The sequence below is a fragment of the Dipodomys spectabilis genome, unplaced genomic scaffold (assembly GCF_019054845.1).
Source record: "Dipodomys spectabilis isolate Male_0828 unplaced genomic scaffold, ASM1905484v1 ptg000783l, whole genome shotgun sequence".
In the NCBI taxonomy this organism is placed as follows: domain Eukaryota; kingdom Metazoa; phylum Chordata; class Mammalia; order Rodentia; family Heteromyidae; genus Dipodomys; species Dipodomys spectabilis.
This window is the reverse complement of record NW_024871460.1, coordinates 10,070,016-10,082,612: the sequence shown is the minus strand read 5'-3', so window position 1 is coordinate 10,082,612 and position 12,597 is coordinate 10,070,016.

Sequence of the window (12,597 nt, the reverse complement as noted above, 5' to 3'; positions counted from 1 at the left end):
CAGTCTGTCCCATAAAAGCACATCTCAGCTGTGAAAACATGACTTTCCAGAACCTAGGATGAAGCTTTGCCAGCATCCTGAATTTTCTGATCAGGGCAAGAAAAGCCATGGATTTTGCTTGTGATTTACAAGTGAGAGCTAAAATCAGTCTTTCCCATCCTTCATGCTCTATGAAGTTTTCCAAAGTTTCTTGTTGTGGTGCTGGTTTGTTTTGTTTATTTGTTTTTGGTTTTTTTCATACTTTTTACTTGACCTTGCTGTTAACCTACCTCTGCTCTAGCAGGGACTCCAAAACATGAATCACTGTGCCAAGTTTAATACTTTCAGTTAAAGTTTGGCTTTATAAACTTTAGAATATATTTTGAACTTTGAGAAATTTTATATGTTTACTGTTAAAAATTTATTATTTACTCTTCACTCGAGCGATCCATTACAGCTATAATAAACTACTGAAATCTACAAAATCTAAAATAAACAGCCAGGAAAGTTGACAAAGTGCTTAGAAATGTCAAACCCAAAAGTGAAAGTTTCAGACAAAGAACTTGGATGTGCCCACACCCACAGCGAGAAGCACAGCGTGACAGCTTCAGGCCATTTGCAGATTGATTCTCGCGCAGTACTCCATCCACTGTGAAACTTGCTACTTAGAAAATAGACCTGAAATATTCTCCCTCTCTGGGCTGTGTGTGTGTTGACTGCCCATATGTGAACAAGTGTTGATTCCATTTTTTAAAGCTATTTTAGAAAAGTATGGTTTCGTGGTGGAAAATGTGTCAACAATGCATAAGTTCACTAATTTGAATAACAGTTGCCACTTTATGAGCTACAGGTTCCAAGGGCAGTTTGATTTCAGGTGAAATTTATAGAGAAAAATTTAACAAGAATGTAGATGATTTAGCTGTTTTTCAACAAGTGAAAATCATTATGTTAAACTATAACGTTATTGTATTCTAAAATTTTGTCCTATATTCCAATGTAATCAAAGTACTTCGTCAAATCGTCATTAGTTCCAGGTAAAACAATTATTAAACTTGAGTCACTGAGATGAATTGCTTTAGTTTTACGAATGATACTACAGTATCAATACTAGAAAAACTGCAAAAACCTGGTGGTTCCTTGCAAATACACAATTTCAAATTTGGCCTTACATTTTTTTAAATCTAGCATAATTACATAAATGATTATTGACCTAGCAAAATTTGAGATTTATTTCTTGACCAACTTAGGGAATATATGGTAATGATAACATTTTATATTTTTGATACTTTTTTTTTTTTTGGTTCCGGTCATGGGGCCTGAACTCTGGGCCTGGGAGCTGTCCCTCAGCTCTTCAGCTCAAGACTAGCTCTCTACCACTTGAGCCACAGCACCACTTCTGGCTTTTTTCTTTTTGATTATGTGGTGCTGAGGAATGGAAGCCAAGGCCTCATGCATGCAAGGCAAGTGCTCTACCACTGAGCCACCTTCCCAGACCAATTTTTGATACTTTTATTCTTGGTGGAAGTGTCACAAATCACATTTGATGTTAAAATTCTTTTATTGAAGTTAGATCTATGTATATTTCACTGAGCTTATTTTTCTTTGCCTTACTTTAAAACATAGGTCCTGAAAAAAAAAGAAAACTGACCTCTAAATGTAATCATTTCTGTTGTGTGGCATTCACAATGACATAAATGCAAATTCAAATAAGTGGAGATAGAGTTGTTTAACAAGCAGCCAACTTTCAGTTTCACAAAATATTATCCTAACCAAATAAAACCTAAAGATTTTATTATAAAAACCTAATAGGTATGTTTAGATTTATAGTCGGATTTATTTCTATTTCCATATATCAGTATCTAAATCTAAGCCATATATATCAATATAGAAATATTTGGATTAGGTTCGGTTAATAATATATAGAGATAAATCTAATATATAGAAATAAATATATATCAATTTACATATAGATATATTCACTTCATACCTATCTCTGCTGTTTTTATTTTATTGCATAAAAAACTAAAAGCAATATTCATTAAGATTTAACAATTATGAAGACAGAAAGGGATACAACTTTATCTAGAGACAAATTGTGTTATTTTACTTCCGTCATTACATATTAAACATTTAGGCATGTGTCAAGAGGATTACATTTCTGATTGTTTATGTGGGAGGTACAATATGTAAAATTTACTCATCTAACTTTTGCTTATTAATTTCACAAAGCACATCATCGGTTAAAAAATGTATACAATGAAAGTAGAGAAAAGAATTTCTCCTCGAAGAATAATATAAAATTGAGCTAGAAAAGATTGAGTGGAAAAGACAAAACGCTGAACGTTACAAAGGAAAACTATAATAGAAACAAAAAGAGAAAAGTTGATGATTGAAGAACATCAGAAGTTCTCATATGAGATGGTGTTTCCTTAAAGACCATTTCCCTGTTTAATTTGCATTTATCTACTTGTTCACACTTTTTAATGAAACCACAGGCAGTAAAATCCATCATAATAATATGTAGGAAATTACCCTTGGCTTTTGAAAAGTGTCTACTGAGAGAAATTTTGTGTTTAAGAATGCCAGTCTCATGAAGGTCTTTGTTTCATAGGTTTTCTATGACTGAAATGTATTTAGTTATGATCCTTTAAAAATAAATAAAAGTGAATTGTTCATGGGAAAGGGTGAGAGCAGCTAAAAATCTCATTTGTTCAAAAATTCTTATTAAAATGAACCCACACTATTTCATTGAGTAGCTACTTTATAACAAAATCATCACAAAGCATTTTTTTAACCTCAGCTATAGCACAGTAGAGGTTGGGGGCATTGTGTCTCATTTTACGTTCACCTGTTTTAAATAGTGCTGGTGCCTTGGATACTGCATTCAATACAGCTACGGTCAGAAAAGTAGACAGAGCTCTCAAGCAAAGCCAGTACACAGCATATTTTATGTGAGATTTTTAATTCCTGAATTCTGCCTCCTGCTGGAGGGGCTTTCTCTTTATACTGTTATTGACCAAGATAGTCTTTCTTAGCGTCTCTTTGTACTCTGGGCCACGTTTATTAACTAATCATGGTTGAAGACAGAAAACAGTTCATTGCACCTAGGTTCCCAGTTTTTCACAGGATTTGCTTTAAAATTGGTTTCCATTAAAAAGAAACACATGCTGTTTTGTGTGGTTGATAGTTGTACAAACCAGTCCTATCACAGGTTAATTTGTTATATTCTGCTCATTTTCCTTTGGTCACTGCCTCTGTGCACTCTAAATCACAGCCATCCTCTCAGTTCTCAAAGGCTGTTAATTCAGATTCCCTCCCTCTTAGAGGAGCTTCTCTTCTGAGTGTGACCCTTAACATACTCTTTAAGGATCTACAGGACCTCAGCCAATTAAGAAATCCTGTGATAGATTCAGTACTCCCAACCCCCACAGAATCCATGCATACGCATTTCAGAACCCTAGAGATCTTGTCCTCTATTACAGACTCAACCCCAGCTCCTTGCTGTTTGTCTACTTTTCACGATCGTGCTGCGTGGGGGAAAGAGATGAAGAACATAAAGACAAAAATCTAAAAGACCCAACAGATGCAGAGGCTGATAACTCTCTCGCACAAGAGAAGTGTAAAAAACTCAAATCTAGCTCATTCTTACTACCAGAACTCCGGGGGGTAAGGACATTTTCCCCCACTACTACTTCATAAATGTGGTGACACTGAGAGACGTTTTTTAAGGTTTCATGGGGCCTGAACTCTTGGCCTGGGCGCTGTCCCTCAGCTTTTCAGCTCAAGGATAGTGCTCTACCACTTGAGCCACAGCGCCACTTCTGGCTTTTTCCACTTATGTGGTGCTGAAAATCGAACCCAGGGCCTCATGCGTGCATGGCAAGATCTCTACCACGAAGCTACCTTCCCAGCCCTGATTTTTTGTTTTGTTTTGTTTTGTTGTTTTTTTAAGTTTAGAGAACTAGATATACAATGTGTTTAATTCTTTGTTCATTTCTATCATCGGACTAATAACTTTGTTAAATAATGGTTGCATATTCTACCAAAACAATCCAAAAGATCGTTCTTACAAGGTAAGAACACAGCTGTTTATTGAAAGAATAAATTTTAAAAGAGAATTTTGACCCTTCACTGAGAGTATCGAATAGCTAACAAGTATATGAGTCTTCGGTGAATTGAATATGTAAATGCCTGCGTGCATTTCAATTAAATTTGTCCCATTCCGGGACACAGCGTTATGTGATACTTTCATCATTAAAAAAGAATAGCTAAGCTGGGCGCTGGTGGCACACACCTGTAATCCTAGCTACTCAGGAGGCTGAGATTTGAGAATCACGGTTCAAAGCCAGCCCTGGCAGAAAAGTCCGTGAGATCCTGATCTCCAATAAACCACTAGAAACCCGGAAATGGCGCTGTGGCTCAAGTGGTAGAGCGCTTGCCTTGAGCTGAAGAGCTGAGGGACAGCACCCAAGCCCAGAGTTCAAGCCCCATGACAACCAAAAAAAAAAAAAAGAATAGCTAAGTGAGTCTAATAACATCTCAAATTAATTTTTCAAAATTATTTAAGTGCCTATATTTTCATTCATTCTTTTCTTTCTGTTGTATTTAGTTAATATTTAATCACTCTAAAATTTTGTTCAGTCAATTCAACTAAACAGCTTCCATTGAGGAAATACTTGTTTTCTTTTCCAAGGAAGTTTTTAAGAATTTTCACCTATAGTGTTCTATTTGCCCAATAAATACACAACTCCAGAAAAAAATACATATATTCTGTAAGGTCCTACAAAGCAGGAGCCATAGAAATTCACTAAAATACCATTTAACAAGGATGCATGTAAAAAAACATATTAATGAAAGCTGTCATGTCTTTGGATTGACAATTTTTGAATGGAGACAAGATACAATGAGTTATAGCATAGAAAAAAATCTCTAATGTTGTTGCTAATAAATATTGGCGTTTACTAGAAGAAAAAAGAAGCTATCCCCTAGTCATAAAGATCATTATTCCTAAAATGATATTTATAAAAACTGATATCTGAAGTACAGGTCATTTTAATGATAATTAATCGGTATTTTTGTATGTACTATCTAAACAAAACCCTGTACAAAAGAAGAGTAAGCAAAAGAAAGAAAGCTTACCTGGGCACAGCAGAATGCACGTAGATTTAAAAAAATAACCTAGTATTCTTATTATATGTTCTTATTATACGTTAATTTTTTCTTTTAATATTTCTTTTTTTTCTTTTTATTGTGAAAATACTGTACAGAGGGTTTACAATTACATGGGCAAGGTAATGAGTACATTTCTTATCAAGCATTGTTGCCTCCTCCTTTGTTTCCCCTTTCTTTTAATGTTTTTGTTCAAATTCAAAATTCAAACTCAAATTTGCTGGAAATTAATATATTCATCTTGCTACTGTGAAAATTATTTAACGATGTCTATTTTATGTAAATTAATATTTAGGGATAAGTAAAATGATTTGCATGTAAAAAGCCTAGAATAGGGTACTATATAAGAAGATATTTGTCTGTTAACCTATAATGATCTAACTTAATTGTAGACCGTGAACTTTGAAATCTTTTTCAAAATTCTGTAAGAACTATAATTAGATATTTAAAGACATTACTGTACTAATTTAATATTACATATTGTGGAAGGTAACAAAAATCTCAGGATGTAGTTGTTCTATTTGAACAGAGTAGCATTGTCTAACCTCTCATTCTTTTTTTTTTTTAAGTCTTTTTTCTAAAACTCAATAAGGCTGAGTATTGGTGTCTTACACCAACAATACTATCTACTCACAAGGCTGAGGTCTGAAGAATCCTAGTTTGAGGTAAGACTTAAGAGAAAAAGTTACTAGATGGGGCTGGGAAGGTGGCTCAGTGGTAGAGCGCTTGCCTTGCATGCCTGAGGCCCTGGGTTCAACTCCTCAGCACCGCATAAGCAAAAAGAAAAAAGCCGGAAATGGTGCTGTGGCTCAAGTGGTAGAGCGCTAGCCTTGAGCTGAAGAGCTAAAGGAGAGCATCCAGGCCCAGAGTTCAGGCCCCATGACCAGATCCAAAAAAAAAAGTTATTCTACTCCATCTTCAAAATAACCAGCAAAAAGCAAGTTGGGGGGGGGGCATGACTTAAGAGGCAGTGTGCCAGCCATGAGCAAGTAAGTCAAGACCTCATGGCCTGCATCCCCCTAGTTCAAGCCCCAGTAAAATCTTAACAAAGAAAAGTTGGAGCATCAGAGTGTGATATATTCTTACAGAATTCAGTTATCCTGAATGATGTTTTTTGAATCTAAATTCAAAAATCATTATCAATAAAAGTAAATAATTATCAAATATGATATCCTGTTTATGTATTGAAATTATCATTCATTTATCGTATTTAACATTATATCTTAATTTTATATTAAATTAAATTATCTAAAGAAAACAGGATAATTGTTGGCAAAAAAGGGCATCCTTACTGGATTTGAAAAAAAAAGTAGGAAGCTATTTTGGAAATTAGTGTGAGAATTCCTTAAAACACTAAAGATAAGCATACCAAATGATATTGTTTATATGCCTAAAGGAGAAGCAATCAGTATGTCAGAGACACAATAATGCTCATTTATTGCAGCCTTGTTAATGATGACCAAGAAAGGAAAGCGACCTAAGTGTCCATTAGTTGATGCACTGGTAAAGAAAATGTGGCAAGCAGAGAGAAAGAGACAGAGACAGGAAGATAAAGAGACAAAGATAGACATAGGAATAAAACTTGTCATCCTTAGGTTACATGCAATGAATCAGCCACAGAAAGACAAGTCGACATGGCCACGCTCACCTATGGAACCTGAAGGTCCATCTCATAGAATCTGAGGGTAGAATGTCACATTCTGCATAGAAGAAAATGGGGAGAGACAAGGAGACAGACAAATAGGAGAGACTGATCAATGGGTACTAAAGTACATTCAGACAAAAGATAAGTTTCTGGTGTGCTATTGATGTGTGAGATACTGATAGCTAGGGGATTAGATTGCCAGAAGTAAAGATTCTGAATGTTTTCATCAGACAGTAATGATGTTTCAGAAGATAATGGTGTATTGTTTATTCTGACCCAGGAACTTGGGACAAGCTTGAGTCTCAGCTCCTGGGCAAAACTAAGGGGGAGCATTGCTTGAGCCCATGTTTTCTAAAGCAGCCTGAGAGAATGAAAATACTATATATATATGATATATATGTATACTATATATGCTTATAATTATTTAAATTTAAACATCTTATATGTTTAAAAATATGTGATACTCATTAGTATGTACATTGTTATGTGTCAAGTAAGGACATCAATCCAAAATAAAAGTCAATTATGTATGTTAACATATTACTATTTAATGATTATAAATAACCACTAAAATATGTGTTGATTTTTAAAAAGAGAAATCACAGCATATATACTTTGATATGACAGTTTTTATGTTCTTATATTTTAGCATTTTTATAACTACAATAGTAACTGATTTTCTCATTATCCTTGATCAGCTTAGCATCCATGGTAGAGAAACAGCACAATAATATTCATTTATGCTATTTCTTCTCTTTCTACATAAGTATTTTAAAACAAACACTCATCAATAAAGAAGTTTTTATATTATCATTCACCTTTCCATTTCATCCAACTTTACTCATAAAATTATGAACAATCAGAAAATATAACTATTTTGTACCTTTTATCCCCTTTAGTTCCTTCCTACTGTAGTAAATGCAGAGAAATTTGAAATTATACTCTATCTCACTAATTAAGAGCAAAATTAGAAGCAAACTTAAAATCAAAGACACCTGTTTAACAATTCCCTAGTTACCTATGTTTAAAATAGCAGAATTAAGTGAAAGAATAGCCTAAGTGAAAGAAACAGTAACCATTTTTAAAAAGATATATTCAATTAATTTAGGATTTAAATTTGAAATATACACAAATAATTATCCCTATTTATCTTGGTATCTGACCCAATGAGATGATCACTCATGGAAATAAGAACAATAAACTAACACATTCAATGCTCAAAATACCACAATAGGGGCAAATATAGCCTGAGAAAAGCAGAGGCAGATTTACAAATGTCTACCAAGATTTTAGAAATTTGTAAGTTAATACATATATGAATAGGTGATCAGATATTTTCATAGTAATTGAAAATTTGTCTTTCAAAAAGCCCACAATAATTCTCATTTTTAAAATCAAATTGTTACTTTCCTTAGTACAAACACAAAACCTGGTATAATAACTTCCTTAATGAAGTTCATTTGTATACAACTAATGTACTTCTGTTTCACTTCCAATTTTTTTAGTTGCTACCATAATACAAGGATAGCTCCACATAACCAATATGTTAGCAGGTTTCTATATTCGGAAAAAAAAAATAAACATGTGGCATCTTTTTCCAGGCATTCCAAAAGTTTATGAGTATTTATCTTTATGCTTATGTTTCTTCCAACTGTACTCTCCTCCCCAATAAGAAAACAAAAAAAGAATGTAATTGCTTTTTGGTCAGTTGATGACAATTATTTAGGCCTAGGGCTAATATGCCTTAATATTATTGGGGGAAAAAATCTACCACCAAAGCAATAGTTTTGTCATTGTTTAATTACCACAGAAAGAAATCTGAACAATCAAGTGAGAAATATTGAAGTAGTAGGGGCCTGTAGCTATAAAGTCTTATTTGAAGTGTAATCAATTTTCACATGCCATGTTAAAATCAATGCTACTGTCCATTTCCTTTCTTTCTTATCATCCCCAAATTCCAGAGCTGAGCTGAGGATAGATGGGATCTATCCTGCTTGTACATAACTGCTTGGGCATATGAAATCTTCCTTTGTGAACAGGTGTCTCTGTTATACACCAGAGAAATGATGTGCTTCAGAGAGGTCGTCTGTTGATTCCTGAAATGAGTTTGTCAATAGTACATTTTCTGTTGGCCCTTAGTGTAGTATGAAGACTTGTTCTCCCAAGTGCTTTCAAAGACTGTATAAATAATTCTTCTGAAGTTTACGGGCATGGATAAGGACTGCAATGTATCTAAGCAGCCAAAACAAGGCCAACTTGACTATATTATACAGGAAGGGATGTCTCTTGAGCATATGGACAAACTGTTTGATTCCAAAAGTAGTTTCTGAAAATGTCCCTCTTTGGTTGCAAATATTGACTAGAATTCACTCAGCTGCTCCAGAGATGCCTGAGATCTATAGCCTCAGACACTGGTATTCTGAGGCACACAAACCATTTATTATATTTTCCAGAAAGTTAGGTGGAAAAACACAATAAAAGTATCATAAATGTGCTCCCAATGTCTAAAACCTTTAAAAATACAGGCTCTTATTCTTTTCATGGACTATATATTTTCTTCAGATTTGCCTATTGCACTAAGAAAATCTCAGCAACCATGTATACTATTTTAATTCTTACACAAATAGCTCCAACACAAAGCTGAAGCACCATTTTCCCCAAGTTTATATTGCTAAAACCCAGGCCTATATAAAAATACTCACCTTCATAAAACTAACTTCTCAACTGCATAAAAGTTTTACTTGTGAGTCACCAGCAACATCTCTATCAGTTAAGAACATAGATCTAAGAAGGAAGGCTGGAACTAGTGCCTTATGCCTGTAGCTCTAAACAATCACTGTTCAAAACTAGCACCCAAGCCCTGACTTCAAGCCCTACACTCACCACCACCAAAAAAAAGAAGACAGTGAGTGTGACACACTACTGACCTAAGTTGCAAAGATAGAAGAAAACAACAATCACAAAGAGAAAAAAACTAAAAACGTACCAATTGTCTTCCTTTACTAACAACAGCTAAAATTAAAAACAAAAACCAAAACAAAAATCCTCTCATGAAATTTCCTCAAGCAGTTTCTGTATTTACCTTGCTACCAATTTTGATTCCAGCAGCTAACATCCTCCTGAACTATAATTACTGCATTCCCCCACCCCAAATGAAGAAGTTGTATAGAGAATTTAGTAAACTCACCTTCCCTGTGTGCTGAAAAGCAGAATGTTTAAAGAGAAGGAGTGAAGTCTCCCTACTTTGTAAGACAATGTAGAAGTAGAGCTAGGTGAGAAAGCGTTGTCATAATAAAAGTTTCTCCCTATGGAAGGTGACTGGTTTACAAGGATCCACCTTTGTCAGGAGATTTGTGCAGGTCTTTAGGACTGAGTTCTACTACAAGAGGATTGTTATCATAGAAGTCAGCATGCTTTTGGCCATTCTGCCAGCAATTCATCTTTTCCTGTCCTTATCATGTTGTGGTGGGGAAGAGTGGAGGACTGGGACCAGACTTGTTCCTTGACCTTCAGTATTATGAACCAACAAATAAGAAATCTCTTTTCCTGATAACATGTACATGTCTCAGAAAGTATTTTACAACAGTAAAAATACAACAGACTGTAGGGTAAGGTAAGTCTACACTGAATGAAACTTTTAACAACCAGTCTTACTTTTAATCTTGTGATCCAATTGTCCAACTAGATCATAGCTACACATGTTGTGATTACCATCATATTCGTCCCTATAATTGTTTGGTCATTACAAAGACTTCTATACTCAAATAAATCAACAATGAGGACACTTTTTTTTCTGTCAATAATCATTTGAAAGTTTAGAACATCATTATCAGCAAAATGATCAACACAAGCAAATGTCCATGGTCAGCCAGTGAGAAACATATCAAACTATTTTATGTGCTTTATATACCCTAACATGGATGGGTAATGCAAAGACCCCACCTTTGAAATAGAGGAATTTGTATGTACCAAACTTCAGGCAGTAAAGCAGGGTGAATCAATCTTAACAAGCATCTACTTAACACATTACTACTTAATGCAAAACTCCTTCTAAGGTATTATTTATTTTATGTTTGGGACAGCATATTTAATAAAATCATACAAAGCAATACAATTAACAAACTAACATGACAGAAGGAACAATGTTACATGGAAATACTAATCCAGTTGTGGCTAATTCAAGGTATGATTGATGTACTCAGGTATGGAATTTACCATTAAAGCAGAGTGTTCATATCAAGGAAAGAATCTGGGAGGACAGAGCTCTAGAACATTTGGTTTCCGTGTAATTCAACCCCATTTCCTGAATGTCCAGGAAACAAATATAATTAGTAAGTAACGAAATTTTAAAAGGAACATTGCTTCCTTGTTGATTTTTTCCCTTCCAGTATATTTTTGTTTTAGTCACAAAATAAAAGGAACATATGTTTGACAAAATAAATTCAATAACTCTTACATTTTTCTGAAAACACATAAATAATGCATTTGAAGTACAAAGGAGAGACATGTGAATCTGAGAGAAATGATAGCTAAGGTTGCTAGGAGAAATACCTGGTGGCGTAGAGAAAAGGGAAAGAGTCATTTTACCAGGACCCAGTCTTCACTGTGATACAGAATCACTTGCTTCAGGGGTCACCCTTCATGATGTCTATTCACTTTTCATTTTTCGTGATGTCTAGATAATTGTCATTTACTTAACAATATAATTCTTTCATTTATGGGTAAGAAATATTGTAGTTCAATGACATTTTCTTTCTCCCAGGTTGTATAGTAGCTGTCTGTCAAAGAACTTTAGGACGCATTAATTAAAATGCATGCGGTGTGTTCTAGTTCACAAATGGGGAAAACATGTCAACACGTTTTAAACATAAGTGTAATTTCTTTCAGTATAAAATTCAGTTTGAGTGAAACTCCTTTTGTATGTCGCTGGAGAAAAGCTAAAATCCCAAATAAACTCTCACTTGAGCAGGCTGTCAGTTTGGATATTGGTAACTGATTACAGAGAGAATAATGTCCCATTGCACTTTCCCTCTGGCCACAGCACATCTGCAAGGTTTAGTAAAATAAAAGTAGAGCCAACTACCTAATATAACACTGAGTAAATGTACACATTGCTCTGCTTCCGTGAAAACACTACTAACAGAACTAACAAAGCTCAGTAATTTGTCTTCGAATAAGCATCTCTTTTTGCTCAATAAGTGGGAATAACACTATGTTTCTCATTCTATATAATTACAGCAGATGGGAATGTTTTTTCCTTAGATTGAGAACTTGGCATTTTACTTGTTTAATTTGGCACAAGATACAACATTTATAGAACTGCATATTAGTCTGTGATTTTCTAAAAAGATTGCCTATTGAATTTAAATGTAGTTATGTTAAATATTCTACCCAGAAATTATAACCATAACCCTAAACTGTATTCCTTACACATAGGACAAAAGCATGGTATTTTATATTTTCAAGATCACTGACTAGAAATCTGAAAATTATTGTTCCATGATAATAACTGATTTAATGCTTAATATAACTACAATTAGTTCTAACACTAAAGTGTTTTTAATCTAATTAATTAAGCACAATTTTCACCATGTGTTGTTTATTATAGAATGTGTGACAATTTGAAATATCTAAGTAAAGTATTTCTGTTTTTCCTTTTTTTTGTATTTATCCTCCATGGTGAATGGCACTAGATTGGATTTACAAATAATAAAGTCATACAATGTTCATCCTAAAAATCATACACATAAAATAACCTTTTGGGTTGTAGAGTTTGTGGAAAGAGTGAGGAAGCTAGTCAATGT